At 39.3% G+C, this 19922-nt stretch overlaps 1 protein-coding gene across 4 annotated transcripts in view; it reads left to right on the top strand.

Moving 5' to 3' along the window:
• Positions 1–19922, top strand: part of ABL2 (ABL proto-oncogene 2, non-receptor tyrosine kinase) — a 103117-nt gene that overhangs the window by 41567 nt on the left and 41628 nt on the right. The gene's annotated exons all lie outside the window — the stretch shown is intronic.

Here is a 19922-nt window from a genome sequence, read left to right as displayed (position 1 = left end):
AGTCCCACATCGGGCTCCCCCTTCTCTGTGGGGAGCCTGCTTCTCCCTCTGCCTCTGCCTGCCACTCCCCCTGCTTGTGCTCACTCTCTCTCTCTCTCTCTGTGTCAAATAAATAAATAAAATCTTTTTTTTTTTTTAAAGATTTTATTTATTCATTTGAGAGAGAATGAGATAGAGAGAGCATGAGAGGGGGGAGGGTCAGAGGGAGAAGCAGACTCCCTGCCGAGCAGGGAGCCCGATGCGGGACTTGATCCTGGGACTCCAGGATCATGACCTGAGCTGAAGGCAGTTGCTTAACCAACTGAGCCACCCAGGCGCCCCTAAATAAAATCTTTAAAAAAAAAAAATGTATCTAGGAATCTAAATACCGTGGTGGCTCATCATTACCATAATCCATTTTACGAAGTACACGAACAGGCTCTTTTTTAACAGCTGAAAGTTGTAAGTTATTCCTGTTTTTCTTTGGATTTGTATTTCTATTCCACTTCCCTCATAGAAGTTTATCCTATTGTGTTTTGACTACCCAAATATCATAATTCTCTGCACCTAAGATGGGTAAATAAATTGAAGTTAGAATTTTCTTTTCAGTATCTCTGTTTAACATTTTTATGATTGATTTAGGGTTTTAACCTATTAGTACATTATCAAGACAATATAAGAATATATTTTGATAATTAAAAGTAAAATTTTATTGGAAATGCATTATATCAGCCATTGCTGCAAAAATGCTATGTAATAAATAATCTGAATCTCAGTAGCTTAAAACAGCATTTCTTTTTTTTCCTCATGAGTCTCTGGGTCAGCTGGGATTTGGTTGATCCCAGTTGAGCTTGCCTAGGTTCAGCTAGATTTGGCACCATGCCCACAGGTCGGCTCTGCATGTCTCACTAGAGACTCATCTCCTGGAGATAGCGGGAGCACAAGAAGGGTGAGAAACAAACACATATGAGGCCTGGTAAAGCCCCAGTTCAAAATTGGCATACTGCCCACACTGTTGGGCGGAGAAGGTCACATGACCAAACCCAACATCAGTGGGGAAGGGAAATACGCTTTGCCCATTCCAGTGGTAGGAACTTCAGAGTCTTTTGGCCAAAGATATGCATGTATAATTCTATAACAGTGAGGAACTGAAAAATTGGGAACAATAATCAAACTTATTTTGTGCATCTCTTTTTTTTTTTTAAAGATTTTTTTTTTTTTTTATTGAGAGAGATAATGATAGCATGAGAGGGGAGAGAGTCAGAGGGAGAAGCAGACTCCCCGCTGAGCAGGGAGTCCGATGCAGGACTCGATCCCGGGACTCCAGGATCATGACCTGAGCCGAAGGCAGTCGCTTAAACAACTGAGCCACCCAGGCGCCCTGTGCATCTTTTAAAGAGATGTTTTTTCTTGTGTCTGGATACTGTTTACTAGAATGAGACACCCATTTGAGATCTGAAGCAGTAGGAGTTAGCTATGCAAAGTGGCAGTGGGGACAATGGGCAGAAAATATTTGGGGCTGAGGGAATAGTATTTGCCAAAATAAGAGAGAGTTTGGGAAACTAGAGAGTTGAGTATGTCCAAAGCATAGGGTGAGAGGCCAGGTGTTTATCAAAAAGAAAATGGGCAGGAGAGTAAGGCCTCGGTCACTGCAAAAGAGCCTTTTATGCCAGGTGAGTGAGATTAGACTTCAACTTGAATGCAGTAGGGACGTCACTGAAATGTTTTAAACAGAGTAGTGATGTGATCAGACTTTCTTGTGCTCAAGGAAAAAAAAATCATCTTTTATGCACATTAGAATGTTTATGCACATTAGAATGTTGTTAGAGAAGACCAGAGTCTGAGAGACCAGTTATTAGACCATGGCAGGAAGTTAGGTGAGGAGTGAAGATGGCCTAAACTAAGGGAGTGGAATTAGGGCTGGGAAGAGATAGTGTTAAGCCACAGAGAATTAATTTGAACTGTTTTCAGCCAAGGAGTACTTTAGTCACATTTTCTCACTTACATATGATTTGAATGTTAGAACAAGGGCAATTTTTCAATTAATATATGTCATCAGTCTTTAATTTTTTTTTATTATGTTCAGTTAGCCAAACATATAGTACATCATTAGTTTTTGATGTAGTGTTCAATGATTCATTAGTTGTGAACAACACCCGGTGCTCATCACAACATGTGTCCTTTTTTTTTTTTTTTTAAAGATTTTATTTATTTATTTGAGAGAGAGAGAGACTGAGAGAGAGAGAGCACATGAGAGGGGGGAGGGTTGGGAGGGTCAGAGGGAGAAGCAGACTCCCCGCCGAGCAGGGAGCCCAATGCGGGACTCGATCCTGGGACTCCAGGATCATGACCTGAGCCGAAGGCAGTCGCTCAACCAACTGAGCCACCCAGGCGCCCACAACATGTGTCCTCCTTAATACCCATCCCCCCTGGTTACCTCATTCCCCCATCCCCCTCCATTCTGTAACCCTCAGTTTGGTTCCCGGAGTCCAGAATCTCTCATGGTTTGTCTCCCTCTCTGTGTCATTTCTTCTCATTCAGTTTTCCCTCTCTTCCCCTGTGGTCCTCCACACTATTCCTTATGTTCCACATATGAGTGAAACCGTATGATAATTGTCTTTCTCAGCTTGATTTATTTCACTTAGTATAATCTCCAGTTCCATCCATGTCGATGCAAATGGTGGGTATTCATCCTTTCTGATGGCTGAGTATTATTCCATTGTATATATGAACCACATCTTCTGTATCCATTCATCTGTTGAACTACATCTCGGCTCCTTCCACAGTTTGGCTGTTGTGGACATTGCTGTTATGAACATAGGGGTGCATGTGCCCCTTCTTTTCACTACATCTCATCAGTCTTTAGTTTTATGAAACAGTGAATGTTAACAATGTTTAGGATGTTCTTTGTTTGAATTCCTTGAGAAAAGAGTTAATAAGTGAATATATTATTTTTTTGAAGTAGAGAAACACTATTTATTATCTCTGACCTAGTGTGTATTGTGTGTTTTTTATTTCCTTGGTTTAACTATTTTTCCTTTCCTCCATAATCCAGAAAATTCAAAGTACCTGTTTGTCTGAAAGAAAAACTCTTGAAATTGTTACTGTTCTTTAGTGGCTTCTAATTGCCAACAAAATAAATCTGAACTTCTTGGTGTGGCAGTCAAGATTCTCCAAGATTTGGTCCTTGCTTACCTCTCCTACTTTAATTTTCTTTCTTTTTTTTTTTTTTTTTAAAGATTTTATTTATTTGACAGAGAGAGAGACAGCTAGAGAGGGAACACAAGTAGGGGGAATGGGAGAGGGAGAAGCAGGCTCCTTGCCGAGCAAGGAACCTGATGCGGGGCTCGATCCCAGAACCCTGGGATCATGACCTGAGCCGAAGGCAGACGCTTAACGACTGAGCCACTCAGGCACCCCGTCTCCTACTTTAATTTTCTTAGCACTTCATTTCATGCACACACCCCCTCCACCCACCCAAAAAAAACCTTGGGCCACACTTTTTTTTTTCCTTTCCCCAGTTTATAGAATATACTATGCAGCTTATTATCATTAATCACACTTTACTTGGAATGTCTTAATCCTCATTCACTTTACCTGCTTCAGATGGTTGATATAGAAGACTTGTCTTTAAACTAGAGGTGATATGTGAGAGCCAGATTTCATCTTTCCATTTTACTGATATATTCCTGGTGCTTGTTAATAGTGCTTGGTTCAAAGTGGATGTTCAATAAATATTTCAGTAATCACCAATGTATTATTTAGAGTTAGGCATTTCAGTATTTCCTGTGGGTTGAGTTATTTTGTTTCTTTCTGGGTATACAGACACATTCATAAACATTCCATGCACAGAAAAGTGTGTGTGTGTGTGTGTAAAAGCAGTTGTTACATACTTCCATAGTCTCAAACAGCTGACTGCTTGGATTACAGAGGATTGTATTGTAGATCTTTAGGAATGATCTAGGTTTATTTGTGAGTCCTTCCCTAGGAATGTCAGCTCTGAGCTAGCATTGAAGTCATTATACCAGGTGCCAGCTACATTGACTTTGGGAATTCCACGAGGCAAAGAGGATTGGCACATTCCTTTCATCCCTTAGATATTTCATTATCTTTTGCCATAACAACATAGGCAATGATGTGTCTCTGCTAAGATGCAAAGATGTTGGAATGTTAAATTCCACAAATTTCATGTGTTTAGGAAGGATCTTTCCTCTAAACTTCTGTCACAATTCTGAACAGAAGGGTATTTATATCTAAAAATAAGTATGGAAATTTTAAATTCTTAAGCCACAAATTCTCATCTGTAGATATTGCTAAATTTTAGTGTTTTGTGCATGTGATATTTATGACATGGTTTTGATTTTTTTCTTGTAACTGGTGTGAAATGTGCTTCAACTTTTTTGCCTTTTTTCTCTACTTTTAAAATTATCATACAGTAAAATTGACTTTTTTGTTTGTACAGTTCTATGAGCTTTAACCCCTGTAGATTCATTTAACCCCACAATCAGCAGAGCAATTACATCATCCCTTAAAACTTTGTTGTGCATTCCCTCTGTAGTCTTGTCTTCTCCCACCTCGTCATTCCTGGCAACCGCTGATCTGTTCTCTATCACTGTAGTTTTGTCTTTTCCAGAATGTCACTTAAAAAAGAACCATGCAGCATGTAACTTCTTGAGACTGGTGTCTATTGGAAACTCAGCACAGGATCTCTGAGACTCACCCAAGTTGCTGTGCATGTCAGTAGTTCATTCCTTTTTTATTGCTGCTTGTGTTCCCTTGTGTGTATGTACCACTCATCTATTGAAGGACATTTAGGTTGTTTGCAGTTTAGGGCAGTGATAAATAGCTCTGCCATAAACATTTCTGTACAGGTTTTTGTGAATAGAAGTTTTCATTTCTCTGGGGTGAAGTACCCACTGACCAGTGGGATTGCCGGGTCATGTGGTAAGTGTATGTTTTACTTTATGAGAAACTGCCAAACTTTTCCAGAGTGGCTATATCATTTTATGTTCTCCCTAGCAAAGTATGAGAGATCCAGTTGGTCAGCATCCTCGTCAGCGCTTGATATTGTCAGTGTTTTTTATATTAGCCATTCGAACAGGCATGTGGTGGTAGTTGGTGGTTTTAAGTTGCATTTCCTTAATGGCTGCCGCCCAGCACCATCTCATATGCCTAGTTGCCATTCATATAACCTCTTTGGTAGTTATACCTGGTGTTTTGGGGTGTGTGTGTGTATGTGTATGTTTTCCTAGTGTCTTCACCCATTTTTGTTTGGCCTTTGTATATTCTCAGTAAGTAGTGTTTCTTGTTCCCATCACTTTTCTTATTTTCATACTAAAAGACAATGTCACAGGAATTCGGAGATAGACCAGCAGCTGGGTTTTAAATGTGGGTTACTCTGGGGGCGCCTGGGTGGCTCAGTCGTTGAGCCGCCTGCCTTCGGTTCAGGTCATGGTTCCAGGGTCCTGGGATCGAGCCCCGCATTGGGCTCCCTGCTCAGGGGGAAGCCTGCTTCTCCCTCTCCCACTCCCTCTGCTTGTGTTCCCCACTCTCTCTATGTCTCTATCTGTCACATAAGTAAATAAAATCTTTAAAAAAAAATTTAAATAAATAAATGTGGGTTACTCTGTAAATCACCTTGTGATATGGGACAAATTATTTACCTGACAGGATTATATGAAAATTAGAAAATTTTAATTGATGTACATGAAGTGCTTGACAAATAGCTGTATCTAAGCCTTTCTTTTCCCCCTTTAATTTGTATCTTAGAGTGCATTCCCTGGAATACTGGTCTTTTGAAATGCTCAGTGAAAAGAAATCTGAGGTAGGCTACATGATGTAGCTGCTTTTTGGAGGGCTACTATGAACATGAGTATATTACTGGCTCTAATAAGTTAGACTTTTTGTTGTTGTAGAACTGCTTTTATTTAGCATTTTCCAATCTTATTAACAATGGGAATACTTGGCCTGTGACATCTACTTAACCTACTTTTATGGAACACACTTTGGGAAATACTGACTTAGCATGTTATCCCAAATAGTGTGGCCCATGATAACTATTCATTATTTATCAACAACACACACACACAATTAATTTAGTTTTAAGTCTTGAAATAAGCATTTAAAAATGGGACACCTGGATGGCTCAGTTGGTTAAGCATCCAACTCTTGGTTTTGGCTCAGGTCATGATGTCAGGGTTATGAGATTGAACCTTGTTAAGATTCTCTCTCTCCCTCTCCTTTTGGCCCTCCCCCTGCTCTCTCTCTCTAAAATAAATAAATCTTTAAAAAATATATTAACTCTTAATTTGGGATGGGTTATGTAGATTATCATAATCTTCCTCTTTTTAAAATATTCTCTGTTTATGACTCCTTGTCCCCATTTCTTTTTTTTTTTTAATTCTAGTATAATTTTAGTTTCAGGTGTACAATCTAGTGATTTCAACAGTTCTGTACATTACTTAGTGCTCATCACAATAAGTGTACTCTTAATCCCCTTCATCTATTTCATCCATCTCCTTATCCCCATTTCTAAGAAAGTTCTGGGCAATGGTTTGAAAGTTTGATTCATAGACCATTAGCCTCAATATCAGTTCTGGGTGAGATTGGAAATGCATATTCTCAGGTCCCACCCTAGGCCAACCAAGTCAGAAACTCAGAAGGATGCCCTATAATCTGCGTTTTCCAGCAGGTCCTTCAGGTGATTCTTGTGTATGCTTAAGTTGCAGAACTCACTCTAGGGAATCATTCAGTTTGGGGTTTTGTTGGCAGAGCAACAAAATCTGAGAAGAGAAGATTCAGATCATCTAGGTGTGACTTGGATTAACTAGAGCACCTTATTGTACTATCTCTTAATGTTGAAAATCTTGTTGAAACAATTAGAACACTAATACAACAGAGTGGCTCATTTTATTGCCTGGGATAGTAGTTTTCCAATTGCAGGTTGTGAAATCAATTCAGTGGGAAGCCACCAGCAGTTGAGAAGGTAGAGAGGGAAGGGAAAGAGACCATGAGTGCATCAACTGTAGTAAAAAGTGTTTTATGAGTTTATTTCACTTGCACATGTTTGTATGGAATGTCACACTATCACATGTTTTCTTTACTGTGGCTTATGAGTTGGGGCATATAAGGGGAAGAAGGTGTGTTGTAGAGGAGGGAGCCCTGGATTCAGAGTCTGAAAACTTGGGTTTGTATACCACTCAGTTATTACTTTTGTCAAAGCTTTGTATATCATAGGATTGTTGTAAAGATAAAATCAGTAGTTCTCAACTTGCCCTCCAAGAGACTTTAGATAACCTTTGGAGACGTTTTTGGTTGTCACAAGTGGTGATAATGGGCTACTGATGTTTAGTGGGTAAAGGCCAGGGATGCTGCTAAACATTTTACAAAACAAAGAACTATCTGGCCCAAATGTCAATGGTGTCATGGTTGAGAAACCCTGGATTAAATGATTACATTGAAAAAAATTGTAAATTGTCATATAAGGTACATAATATTTTTTATTAAGAATATATTTAAGGGGCGCCTGGGTGGCTCAGTCAGCTGGGCATCTGTGTTCGGCTCAGGTCGTGATCCCGGGGCCCTGGGATCTAGCCCTGCCTTGGGCTCCCTGCTCAGTGGGAAGTCTGCTTCTCCCTCTCCCTCTGCCCCTCCCCCTGGCTCATGCTTTCTCTCTCTCTCTCTCAAATAAATAAATACAATCTTTAAAAAAAAGAATATATTTAAGTACTTTATTTTTTAATTTTAATTTTTTTGAGAGAGAGGAAGTGCGGAGGTGGGGAGAGGGAGAGAGAATTCATGCTCTAAGGTGGGCGTGGACCCCCACCCGGCCCTGAGATCATGACCAGAGCCAAAATTAAGAGTTGGACCCTTAACCGACTGAGCCACTAAAGTGCCCCATATCTAAGTATTTTAAAAAGACCTGTGTCTCAGTATTATCTTTCAAAGATGAATTTTTATCATAAAATATAACATATAGGGAAGATGAAGGAAATTGGAGCAAATCTGTATAATCTTGGTTAAGTTCTTTACCTGATAGGATTATTAGGAGAATTTGATAATCAGATATGTACCAATTAGATACATACTAATACGATATTTAGATATATACTGATACATTTTTCAAAGCCTCATTTTGTTTAAGAATTGTTTTGATATATAGGAGCAGTGCAGAAGGTAGAGTACTTATATAAGAAATGATTTTGTATCAATACAAGCAACTTCAGAGAAGCCTGCATTTAAACACATTACATCAATCCAGGTTATTTGAGAGATTAATATAATTCTGTGTTATTCTATGTTAGCCAAGTATAAAAAAGTGTATCTACTTACAGCTTTTAATCAGATTTTCAGGAAGGCTGCAAGGTAATGATAATCCCTTACAAAAACAACCAGAAACAGCAAATTTTGAAGGGATAGGCACAGTTCACACTGTATTTTCTAGTTCTTTCTAAAACAGAGTAATCTCTTAAATTTATGGTCAGAAAAATCAAGATATCACCTGAGCCAGAAATTCCATTATAAACATCTGTTACTGATAATTTATGAAACAACCATCAGTATATTTGAGCCACAGTCTTTTCTAGGACTACTGACCACTCCTTCACCAGCAAGATGTGATAATCTTCATGTACTCTGTGACTAAATTTTACTATGCATTACCTTGTGAAAAAGGAAGGGGTTAGCATAGACACTCTCTGAACTAGAAATAATTGATCTTGGACATCAAGTTCTAAGGATTCCAGATTAAAGACTATCTGTACTTAGAGTGTGCATATTATCTGCATTAAATTGAAACCAGCTTTCATCCAGGCATCCCATGCAGTCTGTTAGTTAGAAAAGACAAATTTCATTGTTAAGGTTTGAAGGTAGGGCTTGATGTACATTCCTTCTATTTAGCCTTTTTGTCTTCATCAGCTAAATAACATTTTATACAGCTCTTCATATCAGACACTGTTTTATGGTCTTTACATACAATCAACATTTAATTCTTAACTCATTTCTAGAGGAGTACTACTATTTTTTTTTTTTTAAGATTTTATTTATTTATTTGAGAGAGAGAATGAGAGACAGAGAGCATGAGAGGGAGGAGGGTCAGAGGGAGAAGCAGACTCCCCGCCAAGCAGGGAGCCTGATGCGGGCCTTGATCCCGGGACTCCAGGATCATGACCTGAGCCGAAGGCAGTCGCTTAACCAACTGAGCCACCCAGGCGCCCCCTAGAGGAGTACTACTATTATACTCTTTTTGATTGAAGAAACTGAGGCACAGATATGTTAACTTAATGAAGGTCACACCGTTAGTAAGTGGTAGAATTGCGATTCAGACCCAGGGAATCTGGCTCCAGAGTTTATGTTCTTACCTGTGTTCTGCCTGTTCATACTCCTGTAACAGCTGCCTTGCACGGTGGTTGTAATTAAATCAAATTTCATGTACCTAACACTTCACATGTGTTAGATAATAATTGAGAGATGATATTATTATATATTTTTGTTAAACACAACTAGGAAGAGTTCTGCAAAGCATAACTTTTAAACAAATTAAAAAGAAAACCCCAGAAATTACATATCTAAATCAAGAATGCATGCTTTAAATTTTTTTTTTCACATAACAAGGAGTTATATTGAGATAATCATATGCTTTTCCCCCTTTATTTTATTAACTTGGTGTATTACATTGATTTTTGTGTGTTTAACCAACCTTGCATTCCTGGGATATATCCCACATGGTACGGTGAATAGTCCTTTTAATTTACTCCTGGATTTGGTTTGCTAGTAATTTATTGAGGATTTTTGCATCTATGTTTGTAAGGGATATTGGTCTGTTCTTTTTTGTTTGTTTTCTTGTGATATCTTTGTCTGGCTTTATCGTTTCTTGAAGTCCTTCTCTACCCTCTTTGCCCCCATCATGGAAGAGGCCTTATTTTACTCACCCATTTCTAGCCATAGGTCAGAGGTCAATTTCACTACGTAAGTACAGAAAGCCAAATTAATCAGGCAATTACGGGGACCTTTAAAACATTCTGGCTTTGGGGCGCCTGGGTGGCTCAGTTGGTTAAGCGACTGCCTTCGGCTCAGGTCATGATCCTGGAGTCCCTGGATCGAGTCCTGCATCGGGCTCCCTGCTCGGCAGGGAGCCTGCTTCTGCCTCTGACCCTCCCCCCTCTCATGTGCTCTCTCTCTCTCATTCTCTCTGTCTCAAATAAATAAATAAAATCTTTAAAAAAACAAAACAAAACAAAAAAACATTCTGGCTTTGGCAGCCGAGGGCAAGTTATCTGTGGCATAGGAGAATATTTAATAAGGCACATATGCTTTTGCAAGACTATTATGGTTCCGTTGTGCCTTGCTGATAATAGGATGGCTTTATTTTTATTTATTAATTACCCATAGTTTCAAGGCTCATAAGTGCTAGAGGCAGAATTTCAAATCTTACTCCGAAATTGTCTCTGTAGGGGCATCTGGGTGGCTCAGTTGGTTAAGCGTCTGACTGCCCCCCCCCCTTTTTTTTCCCGACTCTTGATTTTGGCTCAGATCATGATCTCAGGATCGTGAGATCAAGCTTTGCTTGAGACTCTCTCTCCCTCTCCCTTTGCCTGTCCCCCCACTTGTGCACATACTCAATAAATAAATAAAACATCTTTTAAAAATTTCACAAAATTGTCTCCCTGCATTATAGCACATGGCTGTTCATCTGAGAAACGGGATAATAGTCTCTTTATATCAGTGTTAAGATGAGAATTAGTGATAATATAGGTAAATTCCCTGGCTTATATAAGCAAGTACTCAGCAACAGTTAGATTTTAATTTTCTTTCTCTGTCTTCTATTCTCTACTAGATGGTATGGTGCTCAAAAGTCCAGACTTTGAGTGCCTGGGTGGCTCAGTCGGTTAAGCGTCTGACTTCGGCTCAGGTCATGATTCCAGAGTCCTGGGATGGAGCCCCATGTCAGGCTCCCTGCTCAGTGGGGAGCCTGCTTCTCCTTCTGCCTGCCGCTCCCCCTGCTTGGGCTTGCACGCTCGCTCTCTCTCAAATAAATAAATAAATCTAAAAAAAAGTCCAAACTTCAAGTTTTGTTCCTATGGGGTTAGTATAACATTGCTTTTTTTCCCCCCTGCCTCTTATTATTTTCTGTCCCTTATTCCTTTTCCTCACAGTCTTGCCCACCATCTAGGAGGAATTTTGATGTCTGATTTATGTTCTTTCTTCGTCTGTCCTACAGATGTTACTGAGCGCAATATTTTATCCTTCTGTCATCAGGATAGAATCAGTGGAAATCTAGCAAAAGTGAAAAGGAAAATTGAAATTAGTTGTACCTTTGGGATAGTTGAAATACACAAAGCCACTCCTTTCTTGACCTGGGCCCATCTATCTTGGTGAAGAAACTTCCCTGGCTCATGCTCTTAAGGATTCTGTATTTTTATCTTTAGATACCTCTAAAGTATTCATTTTCTTTTTTTAAATGCTCTGTGGCTCTCACCTGATATTTGGACTAGTGATCTGGGAAGACATTATTGGTAGTTGTAGTAGTGTTAATGCATACTTTTCTGCTGCCCTGGGGTTTTCTAGCTGGCATCATAAATTAAGCCAGTGATAATAGTCAACTTTACTGTGAGTTATAGTACACAGTCATGTGAATACATAGTATTCATGTAGTACTTAGCATACTAGGGACTCACAGTTTGATCCTGACAGATGTCCAAATAAAAATAACTTTAATAGAGAGCTTTATTAACAAAGGTATATCATTAAAATTTTTCAGTAATTTTGTAATTTCAATGATAGTCTTGTTTTAAGCTGGAGATACAGAGTTTTGCAGTGAAATCATAGGGATTGAATCCTGAGCATGATTTTTATAGATTATTTGAACAAAATGTATATATTAATATGAGCACTAAACCCAAAAGAATTTTGTAATTTGAACTCTGGTTTTTTTCCTTCTTACCTCTAACACTCATGCTGCAGGGAGGATTCTATTGCTTTGGACAGCTAGTAGCTGCTGAAATAAGGGTCATGAATAAGGTCTTTGTTTCTCTTAGTTAATGCCATGGGAAATACCTGAGTTCAGCAGGAAAAAGCTTGCAGCCAGGACCCAAGTATAGGGAGTGTAGTATATGCACATAGACATGCCTCTTCAAAGATAATTAGAAAACTAGCTCCATGGATCTGAAACAGGAAAAAGCAGCTTTTTTGATTTTTTTTTTTTTTTTTTTGAGCATTACTTGAAAGGATTGTTATTTTACTAAGTTATCTGCAGGGCAGTGACAGGTGTCCTAAAAGATAAGGTTAGAGGACCTTAAGAACAATAAGAATTATTTCCTAATGAATACCCACATATACATTACTTTTTGGTTGTGATGTTTGTGAGATGAGCCATACATTAAGGGAAGACTTTTGTTCAGCTCTTCCTTTCTTTGAGGACAAATCAAAAGAAAAGATACCATCTGTTCCATTTTGGTCTAAATAAGATTGTTCAAAGAAGAGATGAAAGTTGTCCAGTTAATTAGAGAAGAGGTTATATTTTTGCATGCATTCTGGATTCTGGCATGACCCATACAAATATTTAGAACTCTTCCCTGAGTCATCGTGCATTAATTCTGGAAAAATTTGTGATTATTCTGCCGGGAATAAATGGCAGAGATTTTCAGTTTTCTGTGATGGAATGGACTAGTTGGTAAGCACGTGTTTATCATTCTAATTAGTCTCTCAGGTTTGATTCTTTTTTTTTTTTTTAAAGATTTTATTTATTTATTTGACATAGAGAGAGTGAGAGCAGGAACACAAGCAGGGGGAGTGGGAGAGGGAGAAGCAGGCCTCCCGCCGAGCAGGGAGCCTGATGTGGGGCTCGATCCCAGGACCCTGGGATCATGACCTGAACCGAAGGCAGACGCTTAATGACTGAGCCACCCAGGCGCCCCTCAGGTTTGATTCTTAAATGTCATTCTTACAGATGGACAGAGGAATCAGTCATTTCACTTGGGGAGTCTGGCTGTTCTGAAATTCTTCTCTAGAAGGTAAAAGGACTTTTTCCGGTTTTAGTATCACTCTCTATTGAAAGAGAGAGGTATCCTGAAATTGTGAAAGGAGCATGGGCTTTGGAATTAGACAAGAGTGAGGGTTTTGTATACTGGCTTCACCAACTCTTGGAACTTGAATAAGTTACCTAACATTTCTGAGCATTTGTGTGTTGGTGGTGATAATGCCTATCTTTCAGAGCTACTGTATGTAATGGTATTATAAATTATAATACATCAATTAAAGTGTGTAAAGTGCCTTCTATGTATGTGCTCCATAAATGGTAACTGTCACAGTCCTACTGTAGAGGGCTAGAATTGCTTTGAGTCATTTTTAGTTTGCATGAAAATTTCATGCTGGTAGAAATTTGTGAACATTAATTTAAAAATCCTTGAGGGCCTACTATGTGCAAGATACAGTGACTAATACAGAGGAAAATTAGTGATCATATTGTTAAATGCAAACATTTATCTGTTTAAAGAGTCTGATCTGACTGTGGCTAGGTGACTCTTTCCCAAATGCATATCCTAATATTATCTCAAGACAATTATACCTTCGGGGCGCCTGTGTGGCTCAGATGGTTAAGCGTCTGCCTTCGGCTCAGGTCATGATCCCAGGGTCCTGGGATCAAGCCCCACATCGGGCTCCTGGCTCAGCAGGGAGCCTGCTTCTCCTTATCCCTCTGCTCTCCCCCTGCTCATGCTCTCTCTCTCTCTCTGTATCTCTCTGTCTCAAATGAATAAATAAAAAATCTTAAAAAAAAAAAGACAACTATAAAACAGAGGGTAAATGATAATAATGAGAAGTGGGTGCTGTTAGGTAGATGTTCTAAGAGGTGCTCTTAGAACACAGGAATTTCTAAGTCCCACATTATATTACTCCCTTCATACAGGATCCTCTTTCAAGAATGACATCTGCATGTGGAACTAAGCAAGGCAGGATAACACTTTGTTAGCAGGAGTTTTGGCTTTGGACCCCAATGAAGAAATACAATTAGGTAGGATCAAATTATAGATCTTACCTCTAGCTGCATGAAAAGACTATACCTTCTAATAAGAAAAAGAGGAAAACACAAGAGATGGGGAAAATGTGGCTTACTCAGTGTCTTGAATATAATAAATTACAACAAGTCCTCCATTACCTTGAGGGTTGTGTTGAAAGCCAAGCTTCTGATTCAACTTTGTGAGGAAATGAAGATCTGGGAAGGGAGAGAGGAGCCTTCAACTTCTCTTTCATAAAGACCAGTACATAATTAAGCATGCCATTTAAAAATAAAATTATAAGCTCCTTAGAATAAATCTCTGAACACTTTGAAAACTTTGTAGTTTGATTTTGACAGCATGTAAGGACCGTTTATACTTTTGGGCAGTTGGTATTTTGGCCACAAAATGGGTAAACTCTTCAGGAATGGATCACATCTTGTGTTTTATTTTAAATTTTGTTCATCCTTGAAAATAAAAGTTGTTTGTTTTATAAATGTATAAAAACTAACTACCTAGTGATGAAGTTTGCTATGAAATTCCTTAAAACCATATCACTTCTACAGATCTAGGATCTTAGGGATCTGAATATCTAGAACAGAAATCTAAATGAAATAAATCAAATTTGCACATATCCCAAACAAATCTATGGACTAAATTCCTTCTATTGCCAAGTTTCCAAATCTTAAGTTACAGGAATTGGTAGGTTATGTTTTAATTTTAGCCTTAAGGCTAAAATTGCTGTAAGACTGTATATTAGGGAACATCTTTAGGAACAAGATAAGGAAAAGGCTGGATTAAAATATGTGAATATTATCAGTAATTATTTCTGGGTGATGGGATCATGACTGCTTTTAATTGTCTTCATTACTGTGTCTTTTAGTTTCTAAAAAATGGAGAAGTATTGTTTCTGTAATTAAGAAAAAATGTGTCAACAAATATTTATTGAATACATGTTCTAGGAAAATAGATATGGATAAGACATAATCCCTGCCCTTACATGGGGTGAGGCTGGAGTCGTAGATTGCAAATAATAGTACTTTGTATTTTTCTGTATTGTGCAATATTTCCTCCCCACAAATAACTACTAATAACAAAAATTGGTGTGATTGTGATGCAGTGTAGAGTTATAAACTTTATTTTAGGGGAGAGGGAAAATACTTTTGAGAACATTGAACAGAAGAAATATGAATTGTGTTAAATGAGTTCACTAGGTAACTGGAAAGGAAGATTTTAGGAGGAGAGAATTAGCAACAACAAAGATTGAACAGATTGACATGTTCAGAGAACTGTTGGTAGGGTTTGTAAGTGGTTGAACAGAAGATATAAGACTGGTGAGGAGAGGCTAAGTGCCAGATCATGGCAGATCTTTCTCACATGCTGAGACTTTTTTTTTTTTTTTTAAGATTTTATTTTTTATTTATTTATTTGACAGAGAGAGAGACAGTGAGAGAGGGAATACAAGCAGGCGGAGTGGGAGAGGGAGAAGCAGGCTTCCCGCCAAGCAGGGAGCCCGATGCGGGACTCGATCCCAGGACCCTGGGATCATGACCTGAGCCGAAGGCAGACGCTTAACCGACTGAGCCACCCAGGCGTCCCCATGCTGAGACATTTTAACTCTTCAGTAGAGAGCCCAAACCCTTAAAGGTGTTTTTTTTAAGATTTATTTATTGGAGAGAGAGCGCACACACATGAGCGTGGGTGAAGAGGGGCAGAGGAGGAGAGAAAGAAACCCGAGTAGACTCCGCCGTGGAGCCTGACACGGGGCTCAATCCTAGGACTCTTGAGATCACCACCTGAGCTGAAACCAAGAGTCAGATGCTCAGCCGACTGCGCGGCTCCCCCTCCCCCGGAGTCCCCCAAACCCTTAAAGGTTTTAAGTAGGAACGTAACTCTAGATGGTCTTGCCCTTTCAAAACACCATTTTAGAGGCAATGTGGATATTAGATTGGAGCAAAATGAAACTAAAGTCCGGAAGATCAGGTGGATGAATTTGTAGCAGCTCAGGCAAGGAAATAAAGAGGGCATAAATGTGGACAGTGGTAAGGGATTTGAGAGAGATTTAGGAGCTGGAATCTGTAGGATAATAGTGTTAGAGGGAATTAGGGAAGAAAGAGGATTCTAGAATGATAATGAAGTTTCTGGATTAGATACCTGGGTGAATGGGTATGCCATTAACAACAATAAGAACACACATGCATGCACACATGCTAAACTGAAAAAGAAATGAAAACAGAAGTAGGAACAAAATGGGTTTTTGGTTCTTTTAGGATGTCTAAGTATACTTACCCATAGGCTATAGGAGTCAGCTGGCCAGGAGAATGATTTGGGGTTGGTGGGGTTTGGGAGCTATGGTAGGCTGAAAAGTGCCCCCTCAAAAGCTATCCATGCCCTAATCCCTGGAACCTGTAAATGTTACATGGCAAAAAAAGTGGGGAGGGGAGATGTCCTTATAGATGGAGAGATTATCTTGTGTTATCTAAGCGAGCCGTAAATGCAGTCAGTTTCCCTATAAGAGGGAGACAGAGAGAGACTTCACAAACAGAGGAGAAGATATGAAGCTGGAGCAGAGAGATCTGAAGATGCTAATCTTGAAGATTGGAGTGATGTAGCCACAAACCAAAGGATGCTGGTAGCAACTGGAAACTAGAAGAGGCAAATGATGGATTCTTCCCTAGAGCCTCTAAAGGGGGCCGAGGCTTTGTCAATACCATTTTATCCCAGTGATACTGGTTTCTGACTTCTGGCCTCCAGAATTATGAGAGAATGCATTTCTGTTGTTTTAAGTCAAACAATTTGGTGATTTGTTAATAGCAACCGTAGGAAACTAATACAGGAGCTAATAGCCTAGAGTTTATGATTAATAGTAATGGATATGAATGATTTCACCTAGGGAGGATGCATGGAAGAAGGAAAGAGAAATGAAGATATAAGTTTTTGTTATCTGGTACCATCCAGAAATAAATGATTTTGGATTAAAGAGTATTTTGGCAACTGAATACAAAACCTTGTGATTATTGCCACTTTTTTAGTTGATAAAAAATGTCTTGATGGAATACTACTACTTTCCTTTGCTTTTGTATAAAATGTTGAACCATGTTGACAACTCCTAAAGTAATGTCCTCAGTGGATATACCTCATTTACACTCTAGTCTTATAACTCTGGCTTTGAAATCTGGATGTTACTTTATATTCATTTTGCTCCAAACCAGAGTTAGATTTATTAGTTTCCTTTCCTATATCCTCTATTACTAGATAATTATCAGCTCCCTTCTACAAAAGAGTTCTTGAATTTGTCATTGTCTATTCCATGAACAGGCCCTCATTATCCTTGCTTAGTTTTCTGCAGCAAACTTTGTTAGTTTCTGTAAATGTAGGGGGTCCATCAGGAGCATTATAGACCAGTCTTCTTTATTTTTTAAAAAAGATTTATTTATTTATTTATTTAAGAGAGAGAGGGAGAGAGAGACAGACAGATAGCACGCATGTGCGGGAAGGGGCAGAAAGAGAAAATCTTCAGGCAGACTCCACACTGAGCCCGGAGCCTGACACCGGGTTCAATCCCATGAGATCATGACCTGAGCTGAAACCAAGAGTTGGACACTTAACTGACTGAGCCACCTAGGTGCCCCAAATTTTCCTCCCCCGCCCCCCAGGTAGGCTCCATGCCCAGCATGGAGTCTAGTGTAGGGCTTGAACTCACGACCCTGAGATCAAGAATCAGAACTTAACTGACTGAACCACCCAGGTGTCCTAGAGCAGTCTTCTCTAAATAGCACAATCAATGTGTTACTACTTCTGACAAATCTACAATGATTACCTGTTATATCCCAATATAGTGTGAATTCTTTTTTCTGGATGTTAAGGTTGTCTGTCATTTGGCCCACAAATATCTCACATTACTTGACTAAGACACACATACATTTCCAGGCTTCTCTTCTAATCAGGCCAAATTTCTCATGCAGCAAAATCACTGAGCTGGATTAAGGAATGGGCCAGCTGGGCTCCTCTCCAGAGTGTTGATTTCTAAAGGTTCACTGGAAGTGTAACAGGGAGAAGAAGTTGTTTTCTAAAAATCCTCTCGTAAAGAATATTATCTGTGGTGTTGGGGAATATTTCATAAGCTGTTTGGGCTAGAGCCTGAGACCACCAAAGGGCATGGGAAAGTGCCTGCTGAGGTGGGTAATTCTGGTTAGCTGCAGGGTCTTTTGCTGAGTCAGGACTCCTGAGTTTAGGGCCAGAGATGAATTATTCAGGACTACGTCTTCGTTTCTGTTTTCCCTTCTCCCTTAGCGCAAACTTCAGGCTTCTTGCTGAGTAAATGTTGAACACATATTTAAGGAGTGTTGTTTTGAAGATGTATTAATTATTAGCCTACCCAGGTTCCCACATGTCTTTGTCTGGTCTTGTAAAACTTACAATACTCAATGCTTTTTCTTCTCTGCCTTTGTTTATGGTGTGTGTGTGTGTTTATGATCTTAGTCCCTGCTTAGAAAAATGTGCTCTTCCTTTCTCTGTAACAGAAAACTTTTGAGTCCAAAGTATGTTGACATCTTTGGTTTTGTAATTAGAGAAAGCTCCTACTCTAACAAGAACAAATGAGTCATATTTGGACCTTCAAGTGTTTGGAGGATTTGATTAAGTATAGAGCATGCATTCTCAACAGGGGTGATAATAACTTAGGTATTTACAGTGGTTTCTGACCCTCCAAAGCTCAGTGCTACCCTACAAAATCTTATCCTTTTAGTTTTTACTTTCTCTTGTTAGGGAGAAATTGAATTAAGTTACATTATTTAGTTAAGTGTAATTTTAGCCCTTAGACTAGTGGTAATGAAAAAGTTTGAGAAACGCTAGTGTAGAGAAAGGGAAAAGATGCTGTTAATAGGTTTTATTTATTTTTGGAACTGAATTTTTAAAATGAGTTCATCCTTTTTACCAGTCATTATTTATTAGTAAAACACTTGCTGGGTTTCATTGGACAGAGAAACACAATGGTTCTGTACCTGTAGAAACTTAATCTTATTGGAGAAAAAAAGACACTCAAAAAAGGAAGTAATAAATAATAGCAAATACACTATAGACGATGTCCCAGTATAGTATGACAGTTGCTGTTCTAGGCAAAGGCAGAGATTATTTAATCAGAAATGGTCAGAGAGGTCAGGTTCAGGGAGAATCTAGGAACTTGAGCTACACTTTGAAAGATAATACAGAATTTTTTTTTTTTTAAGATTTTATTTATTTATTTGACACAGAAAGAGATCACAAGCGGGGACGGGGGGCAGAGGGAGAGGGAGAAACAGGCTCCCGGCTGAGCAGGGAGCCTGATGCGGGGCTCAATCCCAGGACCCTGGGATCATGACCTGAGCTGAAGGCAGACGCCTAACTGACTGAGCCACCCAGGCGCCCCGCAGAATTTTTTTTTTAAGATTTTATTTATTTATTTGAGACAGAGTGAGTGAAAGCGTGAGCGGGGTGGAGGGGCAGAGGGAGAAGGAGAAGCAGACTCCCCGCTGAGCAGGGAGCGCAATGCGGGACTGGATCCCAGGACCCTGGGATCATGACCTGAGCCAAAGGCAGATGTTTAACCGACTGAGCCACCCAGGTGTCCCGATAATACAGAATTTGAATACACAAAGGAGGAGGGTAAGCATGGTCCTGATTAAAATAGCGGTTTTGTTTTGTTTTGTTTACTTTTATTTTTTTTAAATTGTATTGTTATGTTAATCACCATACATTACATCATTAGTTTTTGATGTAGTGTTCCATGATTCATTGTTTGTGTATAACACCCAGTGCTCCATTCAATACGTGCACTCTTTAATACCCATCACCAGGCTAACCCATCCTCCCACCCCACTCCCCTCTAGAACCCTCAGTTTGTTTCTCAGAGTCCATAGTCTCTCATGGTTTGTCTCCCCCTCAGATTTCCCCCCCTTCATTTTTCCCTGCCTA

This window comes from Leptonychotes weddellii, chromosome 6 (genome assembly GCF_054177405.1).
Source record: "Leptonychotes weddellii isolate Sample4059 chromosome 6, ASM5417740v2, whole genome shotgun sequence".
NCBI lineage: Eukaryota > Metazoa > Chordata > Mammalia > Carnivora > Phocidae > Leptonychotes > Leptonychotes weddellii.
Note: the sequence above shows the minus strand (reverse complement) of the source record. Positions and strands in the feature narration are given on the sequence as shown.